General features: G+C 39.3%; 2 non-coding genes across 2 annotated transcripts; both read left to right on the forward strand.

The window, feature by feature from the left end:
• The first annotated feature begins 3,867 nt into the window (after nucleotides 1–3,867).
• On the forward strand, nucleotides 3,868–3,939 carry TRNAP-UGG. Its single transcript has one exon. It is a non-coding gene; the product is annotated as a tRNA-Pro (tRNA).
• Nucleotides 3,940–6,892: 2,953 nt separating this feature from the next.
• TRNAP-CGG lies at nucleotides 6,893–6,964 on the forward strand. Its single transcript has one exon. It is a non-coding gene; the product is annotated as a tRNA-Pro (tRNA).
• The last annotated feature ends 11,008 nt before the right edge of the window (nucleotides 6,965–17,972 follow it).

Consider the following 17,972-nt stretch of genomic DNA (forward strand, 5'->3'; position numbering starts at 1 on the left):
TACTCCGCCCAGAGGAGATCATCAGATAGTGCGCCGTCTTTTCCTTGGATTAGCAATCCTCTTATTACAAACCAAGTAAACTCTCTGTGTCTGATTTCTGTTAATTAGTCTCTTTTATTTAAAGTTACAAGTTTTATTATTAAGTTGAAAATTCGAGAAAGGTGTAATTTATTTTTGTAGGGTAATTCACCCCTCCCCTCTTGCCGGCCTCCAGAGGGACCAACAAGTGGTATCAGAGCAAGGTGCTTCAGGAGGACTAACCGCCGATCGAAGCAACGAGATGGCCGGGCCAAGCAATGTTCCACCAAAATTCGAGGGGGACTTCGCACACTGGAAGCGTTGTATGGAGGTATTCCTGAAAACTGATCTCAAAATTCGGTTAATTATAAAGTATGCCTTTGTAGCTCCAACGAATCAAAATGGAGAAGAAAAAGAAGAGAGCCAGTGGACAATGAAGGAGCAGAGTGATTCCATAGCGAACAACCGTGCGGAATATCACCTGCTGAGCGTGTTGCCTCCTCAAGAAGCCAACCGCATCGGAAGCTACTCGTCGGCCAAAGAACTCTGGGAGAAGTTCCTGGAACTCCACGAAGGAACATTCGAAGCCAAGCTAGCAAGAAGAGATATCCTTCGGAACAGACTGACGAACATCCGTCTAGAAAAAGTTGAGAAGGTAGCCGATCTACACGCGAAGGTAAAAGAATTGATTACTGGTCTCGAGAATCTAGGTGAAATGGTAACAAACCGGGACATCATACGCTATGCACTCAATGCGATTCCCAGAACTCCAGAATGGACATCAATCGTCGCCGCCTACTATATTTCAAAAGACCTGGAGATAAGTACTTTAGAAGAATTGTTCTCTACTCTTGAATTACATGAAACCAGGTGTGCAGGGACAACAAAGGAGTCAAGCTAGATGATCGCACTAAACGCAACTAATAAGGATGAACTAGAGTCAAATTCAGAAGAGGATCAGGAAGCATATATGGTAAGAAATTTTAAAAAGTTTTTTAGATCTAATAAATTTAAAGAAATACAGAATAAAAAGAATCCAAGAAATATAAGAAGAATACGTTGCTACCAGTGTCAAAAGGAAGGACACTTAAATCCTAGACTTTATTGTCTCAACGCGGGAGTCTGACCACTTCCATCTGCATATTCTTGGAAGGGCATGTTGTCTGTAAGGATCTTATGATATATTGTTTAAATATATCATAAATCTTGTTTAAATACAATAAAAATTGTTTAAATATGATACTCTCTGCATAAATCTTATGAGACTATCATTATATTTAGGGACTTACAACAAACCAAAGCAAAGGCGCTGCAATAGCGAAAATAATTTATAATCATATTTTTAGCAAGTTTAAATAGGGAGACGATAATTAAATATTTTTAGAGTTAATCTTTTTACAAAAATACTGCTACTAAAAAAAGGACTTACCGATTTAGCTGCAACAAGTTGTGGCAGTTACATGTAGAGGTAACTGCTACAATGTGTAGCAGTTATTAGTCTAATTAGCTGCTACAACGCGTGGCAGCAAACCAAAGCAAAGGCGCTGCAACATCGCAAATAACTTTTTATCATTTTTTAAGCAAGATGATATACAACTACAAACAGGTATAACAAGTTATTAGTCGAGGTAGCTGCTTCAACGTGTACAAGCAAAACAAACCAAGGGCACTGCAACAACATAAATAATTTTAAATAATTTTAAAGTAAATATATATACAGCTACAATCAATCTGTAGCAGCAAAGCAAAGCATGGCACTGTAAGACTGGGAAAATAATTTTTAATCAAGTTGATATACACAATATGAAAACTATAGCTACCGGGTTAATCTCTACTAGAAAATAGGGCTGCTAGAAACACGACTTACCAAGTTAGCTGCTACAAGGTGTCGCAGCTACACAAAGAGTTAACTGCTACACGTTATAGCATCTACCTCTCCATGTAGCAGCAAAGGAAAGTCCAAGTGGCTGCAGGCAGTTGTTGCATAGATCCTTCGGACCTTCTACGATGACCAATCCAAGTCAGATGCTACAAGGGCGGTTTCCTGCGAAGTAGTTGATGCAACGTTTAGAAGCGAAGCAAAGGCGCGGTGCATCTTTATACAATTATTTCAGCTAGCGCCTTTACCAATTTTTGTAGGCAATAACGGTGTGGATTAACATAGCAGCTGTGCGATTGAAGACGTCGGAGAAACTTTCCCGCCGGAAGCGCGAGGGATGACGGAGGACGTTGAAGGAGGGAGTGAGTGAGGGAGAGAGAGAGCGGCGAGGAAAATTTTAATATTAACCTGTCCCGATTTTTACCCGCGAGGTCGGTCGGACGACGGACGACGGAGACGGAGGTTGTGAATGGGAGAGAGAGAGAGAGCGGGAAGGGAGATTTTAATTTGGATAATTTCCACCGTTGAAGTTTTGAACAGAGACATGAAGGGAAGAGATAATAAAAGGAATATTTTATTTGTAGAGAAATCGAGTTGGTAACGCCTATAATAATAATAATAATTATTATTATTATTATAATAGTAATAAAAAATTAATATGTAATAGATATTATGTAATAAAAACGTACCAATAGATATTAATTATTAATAACTTAACTTAAATTAAGAATTTATTTATTAATTATTTATTTATAATTATAATAAATTATATTATTATACATATTATCAAACCACCAACAGTGAGGTCGGGGCAAGGCCTGAGCTTGTCCATCCAAAACGGGACGGAACTGACAACCGTCCCATTATTTCCTGGTTACTCGACAACCGGCGGCGAGGTCGTGGGGCGAGGCGTGAGGTTGCGAGGGTCGTGGATGAGGTGTGAGGTCGCGATCTCATGGCGAACTCTCGAGGTGAGGCGCGACCTCACTGTGCGGTCGTAACCGCTGCGCCCATGACCTCACCGAGAGGTTGCGAACGCTTCCTGGATACTCGGCGAGGTCGCTGGGCGAGGGCATGAAGTCTCGAGGGTCGTGAACGAGGTGTGAGGGCATGGCCTCTCGGCGAGCTCTCAAGGCGAGGCATGACCTCACTGCAACAGTGTAGACGTCACTGCCATCGCTATATCCTTTCATTTCCCTATTTCCTTCTGCTCGTTTGCTTTTATCCTTCGTCTTTCCTTTCCCCTTCCCGAAGAATATATTTTCATGCTAGATTCCTTTTCTTTTTTTATCCGCACCTACGAATAAACAAAGCACTAAAGTCCAACCCAGTAAAGTCCCTCCCAACTCTAATTCATAAACTACAATGCACACTCTCCATGGATGGAGTCGACCATTCTCAAGTGCATGACTTTAGGACAAACTCAGTCTCGCAGAGGTATAACTAATCATCTCATAGTGAAGCGAGATCTACTAATGGATAAACTCATTTTAATTACCTTGGTGCGATATGATATATTAGGACTTAATGACTTCATTTTGCATTGTTTTGATAGTTAAATTACTATCATTGTTAGGGATAAATGCTGATAACATTTGTCTTGTTGTCAAAGTTGCAGTCTCTAATACATAACGAAGGAATTTAATACGTAAGAAGGGATACGTTCGATTCTTAATTGCGGCTTATTACTGGAAATTTTTTCCTCTAGCAAAAAGTGGATCTAAAAATACTAGTCATTTAGACGGACCTTCATGAATGTTTTCTAATTTATCCTGATGATCTATAAAAAAATTTTATCGGACTGGACCGGTCATCTATAAAATTAGTTGGTACGAAGAATTATACATCTGAATTAAAAAGAAAACATTGCATCAATGATCTAATGTTTTTAATAATAATTGGTGTTGCTATTAATTCTTCAAGTTATGGAATACTAATCTAAATTATAGCATCCAATTATTTAATGTATAGGGTGTTTGGTCTAGTGGTATGATTCTCGCTTTGGGTGCGAGAGGTCGTGAGTTCGATTCTCGCAACACCCCAATTTTATTTTATTTTTTATTTATTGAAATAAAATTATTTTATAGATTTCAACTTATCAATTTGTTAAGACAATCCAAGAGCTAGAGGGGAGGTGATTAGTTACATTCGCTTTGTTGATGATAATTTGTTCCAATAAGAAAAAATTATTCCTCGGAAACAATCCGGAGGTGATTAGCTCCAATCGCTTTGATCGCTTATTGTCAAAGTTACATGCTCTAATACATAATGAAGGGATCTAATACGTAATTGATATGATGCATAAAGGAGAGGTCTAATAAGATCAGGAGGTTAAAAGTCAAGGAAACGTGACAGTCAAAAGTCAAGGAAAGACGGGAGTTAGACCGCATCGCGTCATTAGCGACATAATTCCTGGTCGGTTATAGGCAGGACAGGTCCCCAGATCCGAGACATAAGATGAAGCTTGGACTAGTTCTTGATCTGCCCCCGATTGATCAGATTCCCCCGGTTCAGGCGTTATGCACTATTTACTTCAGGGGGCAAAATTGAGAAAGGAAAGGATTTTTTATGGAAAAAGATCCTTTCACACGAAGGAAAAGAAAAGAAATGAAAGAAGAGGGAAGATAAAGGAATCCTTGGGGAAAAGAACCAAGGAATATTAGAGGGAAAAGGGACGAGCGTCGCAGGCCCCTTCGCGAGGGGGCCGCATAGTGCTGTTGAGTATGGCATCTGTGTAATGTCGATGGCGACAAAGAGGAGGCCGATAGTGCCACCTCAAGCACAACTACGAGCTCTCTTTTTTTCCATTGACAGTTGTCGCCTTCTTCCATCGCCCTCCTTCTGGTCACGCAAAATGGACTCGCGATGTAGTTAATCTAAAGAGATAATCACTTGGTGCCATGTAGCCAATGATGCCTTGTAATGTTGAGGAAGAGGAGGTCTATTTGCTTGTTTCCATCATGCAACTGCAAATGAACACCCAACATGCGTACAGTACCAAAATCTCTCACATGCCTTCAAGTCCTTATTGAGGAGAATGTTTGATGGCTTGAGATCACAGTGGACGATTGAGAAGTCATAGTCGGAGTGCAGATAGACAAGTCCTTGAGCCGCCAGGAGTGCAGATAGACAAGTCCTTGAGCCATCGAGATGCAGAGCCACAACCGTTCATAGATGGTCCATCGTGATCAATCAATTTCTCGACAGTGTATAATGTTTCCGAGAGTTCCAGTTTCCATGAACGGCCAAAGGAGAGCTTGATGTCATTGTTCTTGAAAACCACTCCATTGCTATCATTGTTGTCGTTGTGAATATCTTGAAGGTTGATCGCTGGGTGGTCACCCACCAATCGCACATGCAAAAGAATATTTTTTCATGTCGAATTCTGCTTGCGTATAGCTGCGGCATCGAATCAAGAAGGTGAGGGGTCACATATGGAGTCTAGGTTGAGGGAGAGGGAGCTACGGAGGGTTGTGATGGTGCCGGCGATGTTGCAATCAAAGCGTTGTCACTTCTTGGGTGGCGACAAGGTTGCGGAGGGGGAAGGCGGGGAGGATGACGATGAAGAAGAAGAAGAGTTGTAGGTTGTAGGCCAGCGACGCAACAATGGGGTGGAGGAGACGCCCTGGTGGCTGCCTCGCTTGGTTCGTGGCTGGTGGGAATGGTGGAGATGCAGCAGAGGAAGAGAAGAGAAGAGAAAGGCATTCCACCAAATTTGGGCGGATGAAAAACAACTCAAAAAATGATCCATGGATAGATCTACGAATCCATCCGTTTATTTTTTTGATAGTGAGTAAACAGAGGAAAAGAAATGGAATCCATCTTTCCTCGTGAAGTAAACTGTAGAAACTTATCCTGCAGAAATTTTTCCCTCACTTTTTTATATCCATCCTCCCAGGTAAACAGGACATTATAGATGACCCTGGTACTTTTACTAAGACAACTCCAGACCATCTCTTCAACGGTCAAATCATGAAATATGGGTCTCTCGCCACAGTCTCAGATAAAACCCAGTCGGTTCACCACATCTTATCCTCTTCAGCAAGGCTCAGTCTTGGGCACAGCTGAGCAGTCATCTCGAGCTTTTTGTAGCTGAACCTGGGCAGGACAGGAAGCATTAAGTGACAACAATGTCAGAGAATCATAGCCTCCTATCAAAAAATAACTGTCATATGCCAAGGAATATTCCAGTGATCTGCCACTCCTTGAGAGTGGAACCTTCGTTCTACCAATAGGAGGTCGCCATACATCCTCTCTCACCTGACAGATCTTGATACCGACATTCTCTAACAGCGTTCATACTCAAAAGGCATGCAGAGTAATAAAAAGGTAGGTCATCTTCCTTGGCCAGGTATGCACACATCCGGATTCATCTTCAACAGTTCTTTTTTTCATCGTACACTGCTTTTTCGTGAGAAAAGGACATGATTTGAGCATCGGAGGGCCTGCGCCGGGGACTTTTTCCCTAGTTTCTGGTCTCTAACACTTCGGATGCTTGCCTGAGTGTGTGCAGAGTCTAAGTACCACCAGTTCTCCTACTACAAACTTGGGGGTTCCATGTGGGAGTCTGCTTTTTCGACACGCATACACAGGGTGTGTCAAAGTCGACTCTCCATTAACACCAACGTCATCTCCGTCGGCCTCCATTTGACTTAGATTCCGGATAGGATCAATAACTAAGGGATACATTTGATTCTTAATTGTGGCGTATTACTAGAAATTTTTTTCTCTAGTGAGAAGTGGACCTAAGAATATTGGCCATCTAGATGGATCTCCATGAGTGCTTCCCAATTTATCCTGGTGACATGTGAAAAACTTTTATCGGATCGGACCGGTCATCTATGTAATTAGTTGGTATGAAAAATTAGACACCTGAATTAAAAAGAAAACATTGCATTAATGATCTAATGATTTTACTAACAATTGGTGTTGCTATTAATTCTTCAAGCTATGGAATACTAATCAAAATTATAGCATCCACTTATTTAATGCATAGGGTGTTTGGTCTAGTGGTATGATTCTCGCTTCGGGTGCGAGAGGTCGTGAGTTCGATTCTCGCAACACCCCAATTTTATTTTATTTTTTATTTATTGAAATAAAATTATTTTCTAGATTTCAACTTATCAATTTGTTAATTAATTTGTTAAGATACTCTGAGAGCTAGAGGGGAGGTGATTTGCTATTGATGATGATTTGTTGCAATGAAATAAATCACTCCTCGGAAACAATCCGAAGGTAGAGAAAACAAGTTAACATACAAGAATACAATGAAAACAAGATGTAAATATATAATACAAATGAAAACCTTCCTTTTTTGATCTCTTATTGCTTGTAGATGCCTCTTGTATGTTGGTGCGGGAAGCATCCGACGATCGAACCTAAGTTTTGATAATGGCAAAGGATTCAAAGTTAAGGTGCTTTGTTTTCTGACAGCTTTTGCTGAGTGTTTCAGGAAAGTCCTAACTGCGGTTAGGCAAGGTAAAACCCTAGGGGGTGGTAACCCTAGGTCATAGGGGGTGGTAACCCTATGCGGAAAGCCTTGGCAGGTCGATGGCTTCAGGCAAAAGTCCTAGGGGGTGGTAACCCTAGGTGGAAAGTCCTGGTGTCGCGAACCAGGTGAAAGTCTGAACTGGCCGGTGAAGCGGATGTTCAGCAGAAAGTCCGGGAGCATCGAGTGCCGAGCAAAAGTCCAGTCGATCTGGAGGATCGTACTGGCAACAGGTAAAATCTCCTGAGAGGAGTAGGTGAGGACGCGTTCCCCGTAGAGGGAACAGTAGGCGTCGGGTCGACCTAGGGTTTCCGGCTAGAAATCCGAAGTCAGACCCGGACAGTCCGGAGACTGTCATAATTTCATATTCATACTATTATTTTGTGTTAACTTTGTGTTGCAGGTATCTTTGGATTAACATACTTGCAGGTACCAAAAACACAAAGAAGGACTCGGATGAACAGTGTCCGAGGCGCCTCCATGGAGCTTGGAGGCGCCTCCATGGAGCTTGGAGGCGCCTCGGGTGCGAGCCAGGAAAAGGCCAGCGCAGCAGACTGGAGGCGCCTTGAATGGAGATCAAGGCGCCTTGGACCGGAGGTTGAAGGCGCCTTGGATAGGCTGAAGGCGCCTTGAACCAGATAGAGTTCGACCAGGTCAGTGCTGATCCACGCGGGTGACTCGGCTCGTTCAAGGCGCCTTAATGAACAGTATAAGGCGCCTTGAACCCCCTTTATAAGGGGTCTCGACCAGCAGCTTCAAATATCTTCTTCCAAGTGACTCAAGTGCTACGTGCTGCTCCAAACGACGTTCCGAAGTGCTGCTACTTGTGCCCTACGACCAGGAGCTCCGAATCTTCATTTCTTTATCGTTGGTATAATTAATTACTGTCGTTTATTGTACTTCAACTTGTAATCGTTTATCGAGCTTATAGTTGTTGCCCACCGGAAGCGATCAAGGATCACGGGCCTTCGAGTAGGAGTCGCCTTAGGCTCCGAACGAAGTAAACGACCGTGTCTCTGTGTTTGTGTTTATTTACATTTTCCGCTGCTTTAATTACTCTACGAACGTTTTACGATTCCGATAATCGAACGAAATAGCCGCGAACGCTATTCCCCCCCCCCCCCCCCCTCAAGCGTGGTTTCGATCCAACAATTGGTATCAGAGCGGGGTCGTTTTGAATTGGTGCAACCACCTTTCAAAACAAATTTTTTCGCAGTTTTTTTTGTTTTCGGAGTCGAATTAGAATTTAGCCTTATAGCTATATTCTAATTTCTGTTTCCCTCGAATCGACTTTTGCTCGAAGTAGGTGCAACACCACTCGAGTTCGTCTTTATTATTCTTTATTCCAGCACTACTAATCCAAGACTCAGTCTTGGAACATATTTTGTTGTTTTCTTTTGTTACATATTATAAATGGCCCAACAAGAGGGTTTCAGCACTGTACGTCCCCCGCTATTCTCCGGAGAGGATTTTGGCTACTGGAAGGGAAGAATGGAAACGTATCTAAAGATACAATTCGAAACGTGGATGATCATAAAGACGGGACTGAAACTGCCAATCGATGACGACGGCAAAACTACACCCTGCGAGAAGTGGGACGCCTCTTTAATAAAAAAGGTTGAAGCCGACGCCAAAGCTACCTGCACCCTCCAGTGTGGTCTTACTAAGGAAGAACTCAACAGAGTTGGCCCGTTCTCCTCTGCAAAGGAGCTCTGGGAAAAGTTCATCGAACTCCATGAAGGCACTGACGACACCAAGGTAAGTAAAAGAGATCTTTTGCTTAATAAATTATACAATCTAAAAATGCAGGAAGGCGAAACAGCTAGCTCTCTTCACGCGAGAATACAAGATATCCTTAACTCTCTTCACGGAATTGGCCAAAAGATAGAAAATCGGGACGTGATAAGGTATGCCCTAAACTCGTTTCCAAGGAATACATTGTGGGCATCAATGGTAGATGCCTACAAAGTTTCCAAGGATTTATCTTCTTTAAAACTAGATGAACTTTTTAGTGAATTTGAACTTCATGAGCAGACTAATGCACAGCCTACCGAGAAAGGTATTGCGTTGGTTGCAGGTACAAGCCGAACCCGGGAACCAAGACCACGACGGAGAATCGAACCAGCATCAGAAGCTGAACCAGATTCTGACGATGAAGAAGGTGACATTACAACCGAGCTGGTAAACCTCGTGAAGAAGCTTTACAAGATGAAAGGATTTGACAAAAGAGATCTAAAGAAGGCAGTAAAATCAAAGGAAGGCCCACAAAATACAAAGATGAAGTTTGAAGTTACATGCTACGGGTGTAACCAAAAAGGGCACATCAAATCCAACTGCCCTAACCTGAAGGAGGTCAAAAAGCAAAGAAGGAAAAAGGTCCTTAAGGCAACATGGGACGAATCTTCATCGGAGGACGACGACGACGAGCTCGAACAAACGAGTCTACTTGCATTAATGGCCCGGGACCAAGTCGTCGAATACGGATGCGAGAGCGAGTCTGAGGCCGAGTCCGAGCAAAGCCACGGATCCGTATCCGTTTCCGAAGGACCAGACCCCGCTGTAAGTATCTCCCGGTTGAATACTTTAGTTAGCTATTTATTGCGCAAATTAGCTAAGTCAAACCTGAAAGTTAAGTCACTTCTAAAGGAAGTAAGTGTCCTTAAAGAAGTGGCTAACACCAAACCTTTACCTGACCAGAGTCAGACTGAATTACCAACTCAAGTTCAAAAACTTGAGAAAGAAAATTCAAATCTAACAAATCAGGTTCAAAATTTAGAAAATACCTTAGAACGGTTTACTTTGGGCTCCAAGAATTTGGACTTGATTCTTGGGACACAAAGAGCCGTCTACAACAGAACTGGGCTGGGATACAAAAGTAAATATAGATCTTATTTATCATTAATAAACAAACAAAGTGTTAAATCAGTCCAAGCATGGGTCTCCAAATCTAACTTGGTCAATCAAGTTGGACTTGGCCAATACTGGGTTCCGAAGGATCAAATACACTACCTCGATAGACCATATCGAGGCCATGATCCAGGGGGAGCAAGAAGAAAAATAATCCTAAAAATTAAAAAAAAAATTAAAATTAAAATTAAAATTAAAATTAAATTCAAAATTAAAATTAAAATTAAAATTAAAATTAAAATTAAAATTAAATTAAAATTAAATTCAAATTTTGAAATTAAAACTCAATATGCAGGATCCAGACTCACTGGCATCCCCAACCAAATTACCCGACAGGGTAGCTGAACCTAATCTACCCGAAATGGGTAAAACAAGAGTAGATCACCCAGCAGGGCAATTAAGGTTAGATTAAAACGGACTAAGGTTAACTTGAACCACAGTACTGGTGAAGTTTTTGGATGATAGTACGTTAGGGAAGCTTGGGCATCGCATGTCTAGGAAGATATGGCTTCGACCTGGTGCATTTGGCCAAGTGGAACTGACCGAAGCTACCCTTAAATGGATCCTAACTAGTTAGACCAAGGTTTAGTACTAAGCTCAATGGGTAGGACTATTTGGAAAACCTCGAAGGCATGGTTACTTTAATGAGTTCCTTGTGACTCACCATAGCCCAGAAGTTTATCCAAAGAATGCTTACTTGTTGAACCCAAAGCTAAACCTGAATCTAACACAAAGTTAACCCAAACCTTAAAATTGAATTATAATTCATCTCACAACAATTATAGGATTCCATGATTGAAAATCTAGGTCGGGTGAGATGATTAAGAAATTTTAAACTTAAATTTCAAAATTATTTTAAACTTAAATTTCAAAATTATTTTAAAACTTAAATTTCAAAATTATTTTAAACTTAAATTTCAAAATTATTTTAAACTTAAATTTCAAAATTATTTTAAACTTAAATTTCAAAATTATTTTAAACTTAAATTTCAAAATTATTTTAAAACTTAAATTTCAAAATTATTTTAAACTTAAATTTCAAAATTATTTTAAACTTAAATTTCAAAATTATTTTAAACTTAAATTTCAAAATTATTTTAAAAACTTAAATTTCAAAATTACTTTAAACTTAAATTTCAAAAATTATTTTAAAAACTTAAATTTCAAAATTACTTTAAACTTAAATTTCAAAATTATTTTAAAAACTTAAATTTCAAAATTATTTTAAACTTAAATTTCAAAATTATTTTAAACTTAAATTTCAAAATTATTTTAAAACTAAATCTCAAAATTATTCAAAACTCCTTCAAAAATTTATCTCTAACAAGTTTACTTCAATTTAACTATCATGAAATCCATTAAAACAATTCAACCACTTACTATGTAGGAATTGGATCAATGGATGCTGGATAGTGGCTGCTCCAGACACATGACTGGAGATAAATTGAAGTTTACTAAACTAACGTACAAGAACTTAGGATCAGTTGCATTCGGTAACGAAGGTCAACTTAAGGTAATCGGAAGAGGTAATATTGAACTCAACTCCGATTTTATTATTCGAAAAGTCCTGTTAGTTGAAAATTTCAAGTTTAATTTATTAAGTATAAGTCAATTGTGTGATAGCGGATACTTAGTAACTTTTGACAAAACCAGGTGTTTAGTTAAAAACATTGAAAATCCTGAAATCTTACTTAAGGGACTTAGGATAAATAATATGTATTCAATTAATCTACCGACATCCTCAAAAAGGTGTTTTCTAACACAAGAAGAGGAAACTGATTTGTGGCACAGAAGATTGTGTCACACTCACACTAGACTCATTTCAAAAATGAGTCATAATGGTTTAGTTAAAGGTTTACCAAAACTAAAATTCATTGAAAATTCTATCTGTAATGCGTGTCAACAGGGAAAACAAACTAAGTCAACACACAAATCAACAAATCTGGAAAGAACCAGCTCCTTACTTGAGCTCCTTCACCTTGACCTATTTGATTCACATGGAGCTAAGTCACTAAGCAAGAACCAGTATTGCTTAGTAATAATCGATGACTACTCTAGATTTTCATGGGTAAAATTCCTAAAAACTAAAGATGAAACCTATGAAATATTTAGTAACTTTTGTAAATTAATAGAAAATGAAAAAGATACTAAAATTAAAAGAATAAGAAGTGATCACGGAGGGGAATTTGAAAATCATAAATTTACCCAATTCTGTAAAATAAATGGTTATCAACATGAATTTTCATGTCCTAGAACCTCTCAACAAAATGGTCTGGTGGAACGTAAAAATAGAACTCTACAAGAAGCCGCAAGAACCATGTTAAATGAATATAATTTAAATCACCAATTTTGGGCAGAAGCAATAAATACTGCAAATCATATTCAAAATCGAATCTTGATCAACAAATTTCACAAGAAAACCCCTTATTAACTATATTATCATAAGATTCCTAACTTAAATTATTTAAAAGTATTTGGATGTAAAGTTCACATTTTAAATACTAAAGATTATTTAAGAAAATTCACACCCAAATCTAACAAAGGAATATTTTTAGGATATTCCTCAAACAGTCGAGCCTATAGAGTCTACAATCAAAACACCCTAAAAGTTGAAGAAACAACTAATTTAATATTTGATGAAGAATATAATCTACCAAATGAGAATGTTGAAGTTGACCCAAGAAATATAGAAGATGATGAAATTCAACCAAATCTTAATATACCAGAGGAACCAGCCCCTGACCCACTTATCAGACCAACTAGGGTCAGTACCTCTCACCCATCTGATCAAATTTTGGGTGATCCAAATCTAGGGGTAAGAACTAGATCCTCCTACAGAATTCACAGTCAGATTGCCCTAATTTCTAAAATCGAACCAAAAACAATAGAAGAAGCACTACCTGACCCGGACTGGATCATAGCTATGCAGGAAGAGTTAGCCCAATTTGAGAGAAATCAAGTCTGGGAACTTGTATCTAAACCCTCAAATAAATCAATAATCGATACAAAATGGGTATTTAGAAACAAGCTAGATGATCAAGGCGAAATAATTAGAAATAAGGCTAGGCTTGTAGCTAAAGGATTCAGCCAAGTTGAAGGTTTGGACTATGATGAAACCTATGCCCCAGTAGCTAGACTAGAATCCATTAGAATGTTGTTAGCCTATGCAGCAAACAAAGGATTTAAACTATACCAAATGGATGTCAAGTCAACATTCTTAAATGGATTTATTAAGGAGGAAGTATATGTAAGCCAACCCCCAGGATTTGAGGACTTAGGATATCCTAATCATGTATTTAGGTTAAAAAAGGCCTTGTACGGACTTAAACAAGCCCCTAGGGCATGGTATGAACGATTGTCAAATCACTTAATATCCAAAGGTTTCAACCAAGGTCAAATAGATCCAACTCTATTTGTAAAAACTGTAGACAAAGACATCTTCATAGCTCAAATCTATGTTGATGATATAATTTTTGGATCAAATAACTCTAAATTTTTAAAAGAATTCACTAAATTAATGGAAAATGAATTCGAAATGAGCATGGTTGGTGAACTTAATTTTTTCTTAGGCTTACAAATAAAACAAACTAAAGATGGAATATATATTTATCAAACTAAATATGCAAAGGAATTAATTAAAAAATTCTGCATGGAAAATTCAAAAATAATAAATACACCCATGGCAACCAACATTAACATAGACTCTGACCCTGAAGGCAAACCAGTAGACCCAAAGTACTATAGGAGTGCCATAGGAAGCCTGCTTTACCTAACTGCAAGCCGACCCGACATATTATTTGCAGTTGGTATGTGCGCAAGATACCAGTCTTGTGCAAAAGAGTCACATTTAACCTATGTTAAAAGAATACTTAGGTACATTAAAGGTACTCTAAATATAGGACTCTGGTACCCTAGAACTTGCACCTTTGACCTTCTTGGCTATTCTGACTCGGATTACGCCGGATGCAAGTTAGACAGAAAAAGCACAAGTGGTAGTTGTCAATTTCTAGGGCAATGCCTAGTAAGTTGGTCAAGTAGAAAGCAACATTGTGTGGCTTTGTCTACCACTGAAGCTGAATATATAGCCTTAGGGGAATGCACATCTCAATTGCTTTGGATGATGCACACTCTTAAAGACTATCAACTGAACTATCATAACACAAAAATCTCAATTGATAATATAAGTTCCATAAATTTAACAAAAAACCCAATTCATCACTCAAGAACTAAACATATAGAAGTGAAGCACCATTTTGTAAGGGATCATGTAGCTAAGGGTGATATTATACTCAACTATGTTGAGTCAAAATCAAATCTAGCTGACATCTTCACAAAACCCTTACCTGAACTTGAGTTCAGCTCACTTAGAAGACAAATAGGAATGTGTTGGGTAGAATAGACAATGTTTTAAAAAAAATAAAATAAAATAAAATAAAATATTGGTTATGATTTGCTTTTAAAAATTTCTAGGAAAATACTTATTTCAAAATTCCAATTTCTTAGAATTTTCAAAAATTCTGGATTTAGCTTAGGCTTTCCCCTAGATATCATGTACCCCTAGATTAAAGCCAGAGCATCTCACAATCACCTAGGTATACCTTGCTTGTGTTTTGAAAAACTTAGAAAGGCGTGAGATGCATAGGGCATTGCCTGGACTCACGAATGCTTATATCTGTGCATCAATATGAGTCTGGGCGTTAAATAGGCAATAAACATTAATCAAGTTAAGTTCTCCAGCTCTAGTCAAGTCTACCTGGATCAAATTAACTCAACTTGACTAACCATGTGAAAGCTACTGCCCTCTAGGCAATCAGCAAGTAGCTAAAGGTTAGACAATTGTGAAAAGTGTGTTTTCAATTTGTTTTAAAGTTCTAATCAAATTACTTTACCTGATTATTTTAAGGCTATGATACTTAAACTCAGTAATTTAATCTGACTCATGCTTGGACTAGAAAACAATCTACTGCTACTCCCTGTGTCCTAAAACTAAATATTTTTTATCTATCAAAGTTTCTTCAAAATGCATATTCAAAACTTAATTACAGTTTTTCAAAACTTGTCCATGTAATTGAGTATTTAAATATTTTCAAATCTGGTCAACTTCTTATAACGTTTTAAAGTTTTCAAGTGACCTCATATTTTATAACTTCTAAGAAAATCCCTTTATTGAAAATTCAAATACTCATATTTTCAAACTTAGTTAGTTTTAAGACTATTTCAACTAGACTCAGTTAGATTGTACTCTAACCTTAGCTATTTGGCAAAATATTTTCTCGATACAAATCATTTCGACGCTAAATATATAGCTAAGTATTTTCAAATTTGGCAATCTAAGAAGAGAATTCATTGTTATCCCTCTTTGAAAATATTCCTTCAGAAAAATACAAATCCACTTTCAAACTGGTTTATTTTTGATATATGGCAAAGGGGGAGAGTAGGTAAATTAAAATTAAAAGAAAACTCAAAGTAATTAATAAAAGGAGGGCTTTTATTAAGGGGGAGTCTAATATTAGCAAGTTAAAAGTTTCCAGCTTAACTGCTATTGCATTTAAAGTCTATTTACTTAAGCTTGGTTTACTTTATGCATATGTTGTTTTTTTCTTAACTTTGAATTACGTATTGCCATAATCAAAAAGGGGAGATTGTTGGTGCGGGAAGCATCCGACGATCGAACCTAAGTTTTGATAATGGCAAAGGATTCAAAGTTAAGGTGCTTTGTTTTCTGACAGCTTTTGCTGAGTGTTTCAGGAAAGTCCTAACTGCGGTTAGGCAAGGTAAAACCCTAGGGGGTGGTAACCCTAGGTCATAGGGGGTGGTAACCCTATGCGGAAAGCCTTGGCAGGTCGATGGCTTCAGGCAAAAGTCCTAGGGGTTGGTAACCCTAGGTGGAAAGTCCTGGTGTCGCGAACCAGGTGAAAGTCTGAACTGGCCGGTGAAGCGGATGTTCAGCAGAAAGTCCGGGAGCATCGAGTGCCGAGCAAAAGTCCAGTCGATCTGGAGGATCGTACTGGCAACAGGTAAAATCTCCTGAGTGGAGTAGGTGAGGACGCGTTCCCCGTAGAGGGAACAGTAGGCGTCGGGTCGACCTAGGGTTTCCGGCTGGAAATCCGAAGTCAGACCCGGACAGTCCGGAGACTGTCATAATTTCATATTCATACTATTATTTTGTGTTAACTTTGTGTTGCAGGTATCTTTGGATTAACATACTTGCAGGTACCAAAAACACAAAGAAGGACTCGGATGAACAGTGTCCGAGGCGCCTCCATGGAGCTTGGAGGCGCCTCGGGTGCGAGCCAGGAAAAGGCCAGCGCAGCAGACTGGAGGCGCCTTGAATGGAGATCAAGGCGCCTTGGACCGGAGGTTGGAGGCGCCTTGGATAGGCTGAAGGCGCCTTGAACCAGATAGAGTTCGACCAGGTCAGTGCTGATCCACGCGGGTGACTCGGCTCGTTCAAGGCGCCTTAATGAACAGTATAAGGCGCCTTGAACCCCCTTTATAAGGGGTCTCGACCAGCAGCTTCAAATATCTTCTTCCAAGTGACTCAAGTGCTACGTGCTGCTCCAAACGACGTTCCGAAGTGCTGCTACTTGTGCCCGACGACCAGGAGCTCCGAATCTTCATTTCTTTGTCGTTGGTATAATTAATTACTGTCGTTTATTGTACTTCAACTTGTAATCGTTTATCGAGCTTATAGTTGTTGCCCACCGGAAGCGATCAAGGATCGCGGGCCTTCGAGTAGGAGTCGCCTTAGGCTCCGAACGAAGTAAACGACCGTGTCTCTGTGTTTGTGTTTATTTACATTTTCCGCTGCTTTAATTACTCTACGAACGTTTTACGATTCCGATAATCGAACGAAATAGCCACGAACGCTATTCACCCCCCCCCTCTAGCGTGGTTTCGATCCAACATTGTAGACTCGAAAATGAAGCAGCACTTCCCTCGAATCTTCCCAGAATCGACAGAGAAGAGGGGAGAAGAAGAGATGTTGATTTAAATCCTTTGAACACCTTATAACCCGCGGATTAGGTTCCCAATCGATTGGCCTTACCCACAATCAATTGTTATATCAAATCCGAGCAAATCCAGTTATTTAAAGCTCACAACGACTCTTTTCTTCTCCTCCCAATTGATTACCTAATCGACTAAGAGGCTTTAATCGATCACCTATTAGATTACGAAGCCCACTATGCATTTGTGAATTTCTCCCAATAGATTACCTAATCGATTAAACTCCTCGCAAGGAAGCTACTGTGCTTCGCAAAAAAACTCCACTTCAATCGATTACCTAATTGATTGAAGAGGGCTGAATCGATTAGCCAATCAATTCAGCACCTCTTTGTTCTCATGAAATTTGCCTTAATCGATTACCCAATATATTGTCTTCCAACTGAATAGATTACCAAATTGATTCACCATGTCTCTTCGTGACAACACTCTCAATCGATCCACTGATCGATTGAACTTAGGACTATCATTTGCACTAATCCTAACTCACTTAATCTGAGTCTAAGGTTCCCTTGCCCAATATTTTGGTCAATCATGACCTATTGAGACTTCTTTTCCAAGTATCCAGTCAACCTTTTGACCACTTCAACTTTGCCAACTTTTAGTTGGATTTCTGATCACCAAGTGTGGTCCTCCTTAACCCACTTAGATTTTTATCTTGCCTAATCGTAGTTA

Source organism: Zingiber officinale, chromosome 10A (assembly GCF_018446385.1).
Source record: "Zingiber officinale cultivar Zhangliang chromosome 10A, Zo_v1.1, whole genome shotgun sequence".
Taxonomy (NCBI): domain Eukaryota; kingdom Viridiplantae; phylum Streptophyta; class Magnoliopsida; order Zingiberales; family Zingiberaceae; genus Zingiber; species Zingiber officinale.